Source organism: Rhincodon typus, chromosome 31 (genome assembly GCF_021869965.1).
Source record: "Rhincodon typus isolate 14 chromosome 31, sRhiTyp1.1, whole genome shotgun sequence".
In the NCBI taxonomy this organism is placed as follows: domain Eukaryota; kingdom Metazoa; phylum Chordata; class Chondrichthyes; order Orectolobiformes; family Rhincodontidae; genus Rhincodon; species Rhincodon typus.
In genome coordinates, this window is record NC_063362.1 from 32,189,993 (window position 1) to 32,203,060 (window position 13,068).

Genomic DNA, 13,068 nt, shown 5'->3' on the forward strand with positions numbered 1-13,068 from the left:
TGAATTTTTGTCTTTTGTTTATCCTGATCTTGTTGAACCTTGCCAAACGGCCATTCCTTAGCTAGCACCACCGGTTGTGCCTGCACACTTGTAATCCACCTAAAAATTATGATAACTTCATTCCTAACATTTACCCAATGTATGTGCATATAAAATTTCTTACAGTAGATTAGGTTTTCAAAAAGCCTGAAAATTGTCTATTCAGATTGGGGAAACTGGACATGGAAACTACTCAGAATCCTGCTCCTCTGTGAACAGTAAGTAAAGTTTGTAATAATCTCCCCAATTTTAATTCAGATCATCAATAAACAAATAAAAAAGATTAGGGAGGGAACTACAGGCTATATGCCAAGGTTCTAGTATGTGGAAGTCCACAGACATTGAGACTGTCTCAAGACTTCTAGGTCTGTAGGAAATATCCCTACTTCAAGTCATTGCTACTCAGAATCATTCAAGTTCAGGCACTCAAACATAACAAGGAGGAAGGAAATTTTGGATAGTTTTACCCAGAATACAAATACTCCAGAGAACTGATTCAGCAAAGGGTAGGTCCGACTACCAGCAACTCAGTGAGAAGGGACTTAGTGACAATGGAGAAGCAAGTTCCACTAACATGAAAATAAAAGTAAAACCTGAACAAAAAGAACAAAACATACTGGAGAAATTCAGCAGGTCCAGCAGCATGTGTGGAGATAGAAAAACAATGTTAACGTTTCAAGTCCAAAGTGACCCTTCTTCAGAACACTAATTCTGTTTCTCTCTTCAGAGATTGCTGCCAGACTCACTCGGTTTCTCCAACAGTTTGATTTAGTCTCCAAGTACTAGTCCAGTTCAACACATTCCTCCAACAAGTGATGACAAGGAGAAGGACTGTGGGGAAGGCAAGTGCAATGCAGGCCAAGACACCATGGTTTTGGAATGAGGTGCAGGGAACAGAATATAAATGTGGATTCTCTCACTTGGGAAATAGACAGAGTATTGTCCTTCTGTGGGCAGGCTAAGGGATGTCAAAAAGTGGAAGAATAATAATTTGGAAAATTAGGGTAAAGCCCAGTTGTCTTAATCTACATTAGGTCATTTGTTCTAATATGGATTTTAAGAATGATAATCTTTGGATTAGTGCCAGAGCCATATGCAAATTGGCAAGAGACAACAGAAACAGAAAGATCAGGAGAATGAACACAGTAAAGGGCTGTTGGGGAAACATTTTGTTATAAAATGTGATAACAGTAACAGCCTGGTTCAGGAAGGAGCTGTAGCTAACATAACAAGCTCCAACTGAAGCAGAATTGAACAAATACCAGAGAAGAAATAATGAACAGGAAAATAGCAAAGGTTTTAAATGACTAACACAAGGGGAAGAATCCACAACATCAGAACATGAGTAGACGATTCAGCCTATCAAGCATGCTCCACTATTTAATGCAACCATAGCCTCAACTCCACTATCCCGCCACACTCCTTAAACATTCAACCCATTTCTAATTAAAAATCTGTCTATTTCCTCAAATTTACTTAATGTCCTAGCACGCACCACAGTTCAGGGTAGTGAATTCCAAAGATTGCTGAGCCTTTGAGAGAAGTAATTTTTCCCCATCTGTTTTAAATCTGCTACCCCAAATCCTAGAACTATGACCTCTCATTCTATACTGCTCCACACAAGGAAATATCACCTTCTCCGAACACAGAAGATGCAACACCTGCCCATTTACTTCTTCCCTCCTCACTATCCAAAGCCCCAGACCTGCCTTCTAGGTGAAGCAGTGATTAACCTGCAATTAATTCAGGTCTACTGTATTCACTGCTCACAACATGATTTCTTCTACACTGGAGAGATGAAACGCAGGGGTGACTGCTTTGCACGTTCTGTCCACAAAAATGACCCCGGGTTTCCAGCTGCCTGCCACTTCAACACAACCATGGTGTCTTGGCCTGCATTGCATTTGCCTTCCCCACAGTCCTTCTCCTTGTCATCACTTGTCGGAGGAATGCACTGAAGTTTGCTGGCCAACGTCCAGGTCGGGCTTGCTGCAGTGCTCCAGCAAAGCTCAGTGCATGCTGGAAGAGCATTTGATTTCCCACTGCAGGCCTTCAGGACTCAATGTCAAGCTCAATAATCTTAGGGCCCGAGCACCTTCCTCCATGTCCTCAAACCCCACACACCAGGCCTTGTAATCACATGGGTTGCTACCACAACCAATCTATTGTTAGCTACCAATGGTTTCCATTACCAGCTATTGATTTTTCCAGGCTGACCATTATCCATGCCTGCTCAACTGTTGTTCTCTCTCTTGAGGCTCCACCTCCACCTTTTGTTTATTCCTCCCCTTCCCCCCACCCCATCTTCAGCATATATACCAACCTTATCCAACTACATGCAAGTCTAAAAAGTGTCACTGGACCTGAAATGCTAACTATGCTTTCTCTCCACAGAATCTGCCAGACCTACTTGGTTTCTCTAGCAATTTCTGTTTTTGCCTTTATTACACTAGATTTACTTAAATGACACTGCCTTATCACCATAAACCCATACCGCTTAGTGGGAAACCAGCAGTTCAAACCAACCGGAAGCCCTACTCCCTATGGCATTGTATAACTGGCCATCAGCTGGTGAAAATAAGTCACAGGTTTATACGTCTCATGAGATGGCTCTCCTCACAGAAACTACGTACACAGTCCATGGTGCAATACATGGATACAGTTGCCGAGTGTTTCAGCTATTTGCTTTATTATCCAAAGACTTAACATTCAATCAAGAACATTCACAACTATTTACCTGACATAAGTCCCATCAAGTGCTGGGTCATTTGGGCTATGACCAAGATAGTGATCAATCAGCTTATCTTTTGTGGGCTGTAAGAGAAAAAATATAGTTTTTTTAATTAAATTATACAACAAGGCTGTATTAAAACTGAGTAGTCCTGCCATTTTATCTCAATTATTTCAGCCTCAGTGACAAAAAAAATTTACTCAAAAGGTTCTTCAGTTCAATTCAACTGTGGCTTATTACTAAAATAGTACATTTCATCCTGCAATCAATACAATTTTACAAAAAAGAATTCTTTTACTACCAAATTCATCTTGTAAGAATATACAGGTTGTACCCCCTAAATCCAGCACTCCCCAGCCCAGGCTGGCACCTACATCACGGTTCCAATTCCTGTAAAGACACAGTTTAGGTCACATGGTTACAAGTGTGCACATACTCCTCTGGACAGTTTTGTTACTGAAGCACTTTCTTTTCCGAGAATAATCCAGATCATACTTGTTGGGCTCTTCAATAAAATTATTGGCTGCATTGCTATAGCTGGGTGAGGGAGGCATAAAAAATTATATGCTATAAATTCACACAGAAATGGTCTCCAGTATCATTTAAAAACTCCTGTACTGACCCTAAAATGCAACCTCCCATAGTCTGGAAAATTCTCCAGCTCAGCAAAGATCCAGTCCAAGGCTGCCAATAATACAGAGCTACAAGTATCTTCAAATGATACTTTTAAAGACTACAATTTCATCTAGTTCCTCAAAGTTTTGAGCAAGGTAGCCCAGATAATGGTAACAGATAGGTAGGGGTCCAGACAAATGTTCTGAGAATAAAATTTCCAAGGAGTTGAAATATGCATACTACTAAAGTTTTAGAAAATGCAAACTTTCCAAAGTCACTGTCAGAGAACTTAAATACTCCACCAGGGTTTAGGACTTGAGCCTTGATATTTTACAGAGGCCAAACAAGGTCAAACTGGGCTGGATTAGCAGTGCCCTTTTACAAGGGAGAATTATGTAATTGGGTAGTAACTAGAATTGACTGTTTTTTAAAAAAATACATAAATTGCTCTTATTATAACTGACTCTACTGTACAAAATAGATTCAAGTAACAGTGGGCCCCTCATTCCTTCAAGCCCGCTCTGCCATTCAATAAGATCATGGTTAATCTGATTTTAACTTCAACCCTACTTTCCTTGATAATCAAGAATCTATCAGTCTCTGCCTTAAAAATAAAGATTCTGCATCCATTCTTTTTGACGAATTCCAAAGACTCATGAACCTCAGTGGAAAAAAAAGCTTTCCTCATCTGTGTCTTAAATGAGTGACCCTTTGTTTTTAAAATGTGACACCTGAATCTAGACTCACCCACATGAGGAATGCCTTCCTACATCCTACAGTCAAGTCCCCTCGGGATCTTATAATTTTCAATTAAATCACATATGACTTTTCTAAACTCCAAAGAAAAAAGTTCCAACTTGTATGCGGCTTATGTTAAGAGTATATAAATGTAGAGGTTTAGTTTAAGAGTAATGAGCGGTTGTTTACTTTCAGTTTGTTCCGTCATGTCTGTGCGCTCATAAAAAGTATTTGAACTTTTGACCCAGCAGAGACAATTCTGGAAGCAAAAAAGCCATAAGGTCACCATGAAGATAATTACTCAAAGATCCAGCCATTTCAGCCATGATCTTATTAAATGGCGGGGCAGGCTCGAGGGGCCAGATGGCCTACTCCTGCCCCTAGTTCTTATGTTCTTATGTTTCCCCATACAGAGGCTGTTTTTTGGGGAATTCAGAAGAGTAAACAGAAGAAAGCTGCCAAGACACGATCTGGTGAATTTAAAAAAAAACGTTCTATTTGTGAGCAAGTTCGAGAGAATAGGGTCAGGTCGAGTAGCTCTAATGACAGAAGTCTAACTACAGAAAACATGCCTTGGAATGTCGGCGTGCATTTGGTGGTTCATGGTAGGCATCATATAGGCATTGCAGACTTGGACCATAAGAGCTTAATGGTAGGGACAGACCACAGACCTGAGCTGTGACCTGCTCAACTAGACCCAGAATAAAAGGGGACAGCCTTCCAGATTATTTCACCTCTACCTTCTAAAGGACATTTAGAGTTGGGTAATAAATACTGCCCATGCCTTGTGAGAAAGTACATAAAAATGTTCAAAACCCTATTGATGTGAAGGCTAATTGTAAGAAAAAAAGTGTTTAGTCCATTGGATCGACTTTACATAGAGGATTTGATTATTTACCATCATAATCTTTATTTTTCAGTGTACATGTCTGGTCTTTGTTGGTTGTGCTTGTTTTGTTCAAAACTTGTATCATAAAGACTCTTTGGTGTTTAAATTGATCAAGTAATCCAGCTTTTTTTAAAATCCTGGATTCTTCCATGCATTTTATTCTTTAAATAAAGCCAGATCCTAACAAATATCTACTTTGTGCATTCGTCCACATCAGGGATCAAAACTACATGCCAACCAAAAGAGGAAGTCCAAAATATTTTTGAACTCAATCTTATGACCTCAACAGGCTTGAAGTTAGATGCAAATTACTCTCCCAACTTGCACTTTAAATGGACAAGCACAAATTTTTTTATTTAAATAATACATGATAAAATGGAAGGAAAAAAGTTCTGCTTCAGCAGAGAAAAAGATTTCCAATGATGCCAAGTGGATTATTCAGCTAGCTCAAAAAAGGTCCATAGGTGTGACTACAGGTGGCATTTTAATCAAGTCCACAAGAAGAAAGGAAATCCAACTTACAACTGCCCCATCACTCTATTCTTTATTGAACAGCAAAGTGACAGAGAGCACCATCAGGTACAATATCAAGAAGCAACTATACGACAAAGACCTGTTCACCGATGCTCTGCTTAGGTTCCATCAAGGTAGTCAGCTCCTGACCTTATCACAGCCTTGGCATGAATATGGACAAATGAGACAAACTCAAGAGGTGAGGCGAAATTGACTAGCATCAAGGTGCCCTAACAATATTGAATTTGGAATAGACCAAGCAGGGTGAATCCACTAGTTTAAAGTCATACCCAGCACAATGGAAGATGATTGTGGTTGCTGGAATTCAAATATCTAAGCCCCTAGGCCTAACCATCTTCAGCTGCTTCAATTACCTTCCCTGGAACTTCCCTCCAATATTCAACACTTGATGTCAGACAGGCATTTGTAGATGACAATTTATGGAATTTGAAGGATTCACAGTCAGTGAAAGGTGGATCTGCATGTCGGCACAGCACTTAGAGCAAATGTGTTGAAAAAGTAGACTGTTGGGCAATGACCTCAATTTTCCTTAAAGCAAGAAACAAAAATTCATCAGTTCCACCTTCTGGTTGGCCACTGAGAGAAACTCCAGCACATTAGTTCAGAATAACTGTTCTAATGCCACCTGCTGGCAATGATTGTATTCATCAGATAACAGGATCCAAACAAAGAAGCACACTATAAAACTTCTTTTACTATCAGAACGGCAAACAATAAAGCTTGAATAAACTGCAGGTAATTGCTATCCCTTGAAAGAGAAAACAAATTTTTTTGAAGTAAGTAGGAATGTTCAACTACCTTTAAGAATCATTAAATCACAGAGTGGTTACAGCATAGGAAGCAGCCATTTGGGCCATTGTGTCAATGCCAGCTCTTTTAGAGAGCTGCTCAAATCGCCCCGTCCCTGTCTTGAAAATTCTCTTCAGTTAGTTACCAGATCCCTTTGAAAGCCAATACAGAATCTGTCTGCATCATACTCCAGATCATATTCCAGATCCCAACTATTTGTTGAGTTAAAATGTTTTTTTCACATCACTGCTGTTGGTTATTTAGACATTCACCTTATACACATGTCCTGTGGTTCTCAATTGTTCTTTGTTAAGCCAGGACAACACTCAAAAACTAATGTGGGAGAATACATGCAGGGTTGTAGGGCATTGGCCTTTGAAATGGCCAGAGTAGGGAGTAAAGCATTAGGACAGTCTGCACTTGAACCATGCTGGAACCAGTGCTCTATCAAATGATATAACTAGGGTATTTGACAAGGCTTGCAACTAAAAAAAAAAATAGGGTGAGGGTTCAAGCTTGGGTAGAGACGGCAGTCTATTCTGATCTGAAACTAATCAGAGAACAAGAATATTAGATTTGGCGTCATGTAATGCGACAGGATTAACTAATCACCTCAGAGTAAACTGAGTGGCACAGTGGCTCACAGCACCAGGGACCCAGGTTCAATTCCACCCTCGAGCGAGTGTCTGTGTGGAGTTTGCATATTCTCCCCATGTCTGCATGGGTTCCCTCCAGGTGCTCCGGTTTCCACCTACAGTCCAAAGATGTGCAGGGTAGGTGGATTGGTGATGCTAAATTGCCCAGTATCCAGGGATGTTTAGATTAGGTGGGTTAGACATGGGAAATGCAGGGGTAGGGGAATGCGTCCGGGTGGGATGCTTTTCGGAGGGTGGTGTGGACTAGTTCGGCCAAATGGCCTGTTTCCACACTTACGACTCCATGACACCCCTAGGTAGCAGTATGATTGAATTTTACATCCAGCTTGATAGGAATAAGAATCTAAGACGAGCATTTCAACTTAAATAGGGATTTGAAAACTGAGTTTGTGTTGGTATACTAGGCAAGGCAACAGATCTACAGATACATTGTGGGACACGTTTAAGTGGATACAGAAAATTCAGAATAAGTATACCAAATTCTTACTATTGTAGGAGGCAGGGATCGATACCTCCCTCAGACAACAGAAAAAAATAGTTACTGCTATTACGTAAATTCCCTATCAACAGCGCAAGCGATAGGATCTGGGGCCAACCTCAAAAGTAAGCAGATCTGGAGGCAGTGAAGCTAAGTATAGCCAGGTATGTGTGTGTCCCTACAACAAAAAAGAAATTGATAGAGGAGGATGCATAATCCATTGCTCAATAAATAATTTAAGGAAAGCATCAAACTTAAGGAAAAAAACATAATTGTGCAAAGTTAAATAGTAGGTCAGATGACTGGACAGAATATAAAAACATCTAAAAGATTCATAAGAAGGAAGAAATTAGAGTATGAGAGGAAGCTAGGTGGAAATGCAAAAATAGATAGCAAGAGTTTCTGCAGGTATTTAAAAAAGTAAGCTGAATGTCTAGGTGCTGGGGCTGCATACCGTCAAGTCATCAGATCTTGATCCATTTTATCTTAGGATTTTAAGACCCAGCTAATGAGGTCATGGATGTGTAGGCATTAATTTGCCAAAATTTGCTGGATTCTGGATGATTTATTTTGATTGCAGAGTAGCTAATATAACACCTCTATACAAGAAGGCGAAGGAGGCAGAAAACAGAAAATTACAGGCTAGTTACTTTGCGGCCTGCAATGGGGAAACATTGGAATTGACTTTCCTGTGTCAAGCAATGATACAGACACTTTAGTGTGAAGCAGTAAAGTCAGTGCACCATAACAAACTAGTAATCTACATCACTTATGATTTGAAATAAAAGGAAAATGTTTCTAGGTACTTCAAATGGGTGAAATTATCAAACTTCAAGTGGGGAGAAACATTAGTTCTTCGTTCATTCACCTTCTACTACCATCAAGATTGCACACCAACACATTTGTATCAAATCATTAAGGTGACCTCAATATTTCAACATTTAAAACACTTAGAATATGCAATACAGTGGATTACGTACATGCAAAGTAAAGCAAAAGACTACAAAAAAAAAAAAATAGTGATAGAGGTCAGAAAAATATTCCCGAGGACTGAATTCCTCCAAAAGGTAGAGATCTATCTTTCCTGATTAGGTTTAAACATGTTGAAAAATGCTGAATACCTTGTTTCTATCTCAATGTGTAGAGCTGTCAGCAAAACTGAATTCTTCATCAAAGCTACAAATTGAATGACACACAAATTCCCTCATCAAACCGAACCAAAATGAAGGTGGGGATAAAAATTCAGTTAAAAGATTCAAGGTCTGCAAACAAGCTTTAAACGTGAAACATAATCCTTGAGACTAGCAGGCCATTAAAATAATCAACAATAACAGGCTTTTAAAGAAGTTATTCTCTTTCCCCGTCAAGAATTCTACAGTTTGCACCAAATCTATTCAACAATTGTAAGTCTGTTGTTTTTCTCCCCAGAGCTTTGTGACATGCTCCTGATGCACTCTCCTCCACTTTGGCTGATCACTTTGCTGCGTGTCTTGATTCAAGTCTACATGTTCAATCCTAACATTGCCTGTCACTTTAACTCTATTTCTTTCACACACTTGAACAGCGTTTTTGGTCTCCCACATTAGAACAATGAAACTCTCAATTGCAAGCTCAAGGAACACACATCATCCTTCTTTCAAGCAGTTTACGTAGCTTAATACTTCTAAATCTTAGTCCACATTCAGACACCAGGTTCTGGTATTTGAGGATGCCTCCGAGAGCCACTGTGCTCATATTTGGGGTGATGACTCCTAATTGGTAAAGTCAGCAAGGTGATTAACATTGCCCAGGTCTACACACCTTTCTTCTCCACCATAATCCCATGACACAATCCTCTGCATTTTCCTCTATTCTATTTTGGGCTAAGTACTTACATCTGTAATGTACGGTTGTAAAAGTCTCAGAATTACATTCTGCCTTTCAGCGCTATATGCATTGCAATCGTTCTTGCCCTCCTCCACCCCAACACAAGCCTTTCTCTTTTGATCTTTTTCTCATGTGTTTGCTGAAAAGCAGCTTGTTGATAGATGTCTTCCAGTTCTGATAAAAAAGTGAAATGTTAACTGTGTTCACCTCTCTACAGGCATTGTCCAAACTGTTCAATGTTTAAAGAAAAATGATCTTTCTATTTCACAGTGCTGAAACATTTTGAGCAGGTGATTGGCCTAGTTACCTGAAAATGCTAAGCCTTCCATCAGCTTCTACCGTAACTGCAGAATTAACAGCTCTGTGTATAACTTCCCAATAAGGTATTTTAACGGCTAGGATGGATTCTGGGTTCCACTTACTCCAGCACTCTTTTACATCATCCTGTTCTCACAAAAAGCAGGATGACCAAATACCAGAGATAACAAGGTGCAGACCTGGGTTTCTGAAGAAGAGTCCAGACCCGAAACGTCGGCTTTCCTGCTCCTCTGATGCTGCCTGGCCTGCTGTGTTCATCCAGCTCTACACCTGGTTATCTCAGATTCTCCAGCATCGGCAGTTCCTACTATCTCTGACCAAATACCAATTTTATCATATCACCTTGCACAATTCTAAGACCTCAAGCCTACTTCTCCTACAACCCCCATCCCTAATTTTCCAGATAACAAACCAAGTTCAGGAATCAACTTGCATTGCTACTTTAGACTTTGTCCAAGAATTCTGCTGTTTACCTGCAATGTAATAACCCAGAAGGTCTTGGCATGAAATTACTTCAGAACAAAAGAAATTCTCTTGCATCTTCAACAAAATGCAATGTTCTGTAATGCAACAGAAGTGTGATAATCACAAGATCAATTATAGATTTAATCTATTCCTACTCACAGTTATACTTGTCTCACTGTGTTCTACTGGATCTCCAAGGATATTAACAGCTACCAGGGCAACCTAAAAGCAAACATACACAGTTAATATATAAATTGTGCTGGTCTTCACAGATAAACAGCCAATTTTAAAGCTGGAATCTAAATAGCTTCGGCATTGCTGAACACAAGACATTTTGTCATATCTTTTCATCACAGGCTCATCAGGATGATTCTCAAGAATGCCAAATAGGGGGCATATTGAAACTGCAATGAGATGAAAATGCTGATTGACACGTGGACTATGATTGGTAGACGTGTTGCCATGGCTAGTGCAGAAGCTAATTCTGTTTGACTGTTAACTGTATACATTTCTTTAAATTTTAAAGACAGACAGATTGACTCAAACAAAGATTGACAGCTAACTATCATTCATCGTTAACTTGTACACTCTCCTCAGCAATACCTCTACTAATCAAAGTCTACATGTTAATCAATCAGCACTCTGTGTGCTAGAGTGTTTGGTGACATGATATAATTTCTCCTTCAACGTCAAGCTAAAAAGCTGGTCACTGACTTCAGGATACAAGGAGGAGGGCACACTCCTACCTACAGCAATGGAGATGAGGTGGAGATGGTCAAGAAGATCAAGTTCCTAAGTGTGACGATCACCAACAATCTGTCCTGGACCACCCACATTGACGCAACTGTCAAGACATAACAACGCCTCTTCTTCCTCAGGAAGCTAAGGAAATTCAGCATGTCCATAAAGACTCTCACCAACTTTTACAGATGCACCACAGAAACCATTCTATCTGGCTGCATCACGGTTTGGTACAGCAACAACTGTTCTGTCCAGGACTGTGAGAAACTACAGGAAGTTGTGAACACAGCCCATACCATCAAGCAAGCCAACCTTCCAACCACTGACTCCATCTACACTTCTCGTTGCCACGGAAAGGGAGCCAACATCAAGAACCTTCCCACCCCAGTCACAATCTCTTCTGTCAGGCAGAAGTTACAAAAGCTTAAACACATGCACCAACAGGTTCAAGACCAGCTTCTTCCCCTGTTATTAGACTTCCAAATGGACCTCTCAAATTCCAAATCTAGTGTTAATTGTGCTTTTTGTGCACCTTCTTTACAGACTAACTTTGTATTCCTCCCTCTGTTCAATCACTCTATGATCCTTGTATGTTATGATCTGCCTGTATTGCACGCAAGACAAAACTTTGCACTGTACTTAGGTACAAGACAAGAATAAATCAAATCTCCTCTCATTCAGTATAAGTGTTGGTTTTCTTTTAAATTGTTATTCTGTAGAATTGTCCTCTTGAGTGAAGGACAAAAGGTTTTGACAAAATGTGTGTTTTCTCAGAATACTAAAGTTCTGTATACCAAATGACTGCTTAAAGATCTGTAAAGGCTGAGGTACCTTCGATTGTGGCTACAGATTTTACCAGCACTCGGCTCAAATATAACATGCATCAATTGGAACCAAGGCTCGATATAATTTTCAATAGATTCCTAACCATATACAATTTCATTCATGCTCTGTGGAACATCATATTTGGATCTTTCCTTTGCAAGAGCAATCTAAATTAATCCCACTGTTGTTCAAAAGTACCTGCATAAAGACATTGCTTTAACCTTCCCAATTGTTCCTTTGTTGATAATTTAAATTGATACTGCCGATCACGGAGTCACAATACCGAGGAAATGGTCACTCTTAATCATGGTCAAAACTGACCAGAATTATAAAATCTTCCAAGCAGTTTCCCACCAGTGAACATGGTCAATATCTCAAGTCGATCTCTTCATAACTCTAACTCCCCATCCCTGGCAAATTTACAGCATAGATACTCTGGGCTGGGCTTTTGTGGCCCAATTTAGATCAGAACTAAGGTGGCAGCCTATAAAACAAATAGCAGCAAAACCATATGGCCAGACCTATTACCTCAGCTTCATCAATTTCCCCAGGGCAGGGGCCAGGGGTAGGTCTCTAAACTCACCCACACTCCTAAAGAGGTCAACTAAAGTTTAAGCTTGGATAAAACCCCCCAGTAAGAAAATTTTGGGAGTCTTTCCTGGGCTGGCTGGTGTTCAACAGCAGCCTGCTTCAGACCGGGTAAAAGCAGGCAAGGACCATCCACGATCTTGGTGTCACTAACAGCTGAAAAGAATCCAGCACCAGAAGTATTCTTCACTAAGACCGCACTGAGGAACCACAATCTCAAATGAATGCAGATAATTGCAACCAACCAGCTGTGTTATGATATACTTTTGAAGCATGTAGATTTGAACCATAGGCTTCTGTCTCAGAGGCAATGACACTGCAGGAGTAATTTTAACACAAAGAAAACTGAATGAAGACAACTGGCACAACTGGTAACTAATAGGATTTAAGTCTCCAAAGAGACTGCAACTCGAATCCAATGCATTGGACCGCTCAGACACACGATCACTCTCAAATGATTGCACGCTGGTCAGAATTTAGTAACAACCTCAATATTACTTCAATGCATATTAAGAAAATTGATTTTACCAAACAAATTATTTCAACCATTAAATGGGGCAACTCACCTTGATTGTATGGAACGGTGCACAACTAGGAACTCAACAATCATCATAAGACGATTCTTTACACAATAACAATAGGGTAGTTCAAAAAACTGCTTTTGATATTTTCACAACTTGGATCAAAAATACGTATTATTTGGAAAGATTCACAAGTCTATGTAAATTTAATGCTGTTACCTGGTTGTACAAGTTGTATCTGTTGACATGGTTTTTATGGAACGTTAATTTCAGAT

At 39.8% G+C, this 13,068-nt stretch overlaps 1 protein-coding gene across 1 annotated transcript in view; it reads right to left on the bottom strand.

The window, feature by feature from the left end:
- cep104 (centrosomal protein 104) overlaps positions 1-13,062 on the bottom strand; it is a 117,646-nt gene extending 104,584 nt beyond the window's left edge. The window contains exons 1-3 of the mRNA XM_048614904.1: positions 13,013-13,062; positions 10,278-10,340; positions 2,777-2,853 (exon numbers count right to left, since the gene is read on the bottom strand). The gene's annotated coding sequence lies outside the window, so the exon portion shown is untranslated. The remainder of the gene's footprint in view (positions 1-2,776; positions 2,854-10,277; positions 10,341-13,012) is intronic.
- Positions 13,063-13,068: the final 6 nt, after the last annotated feature.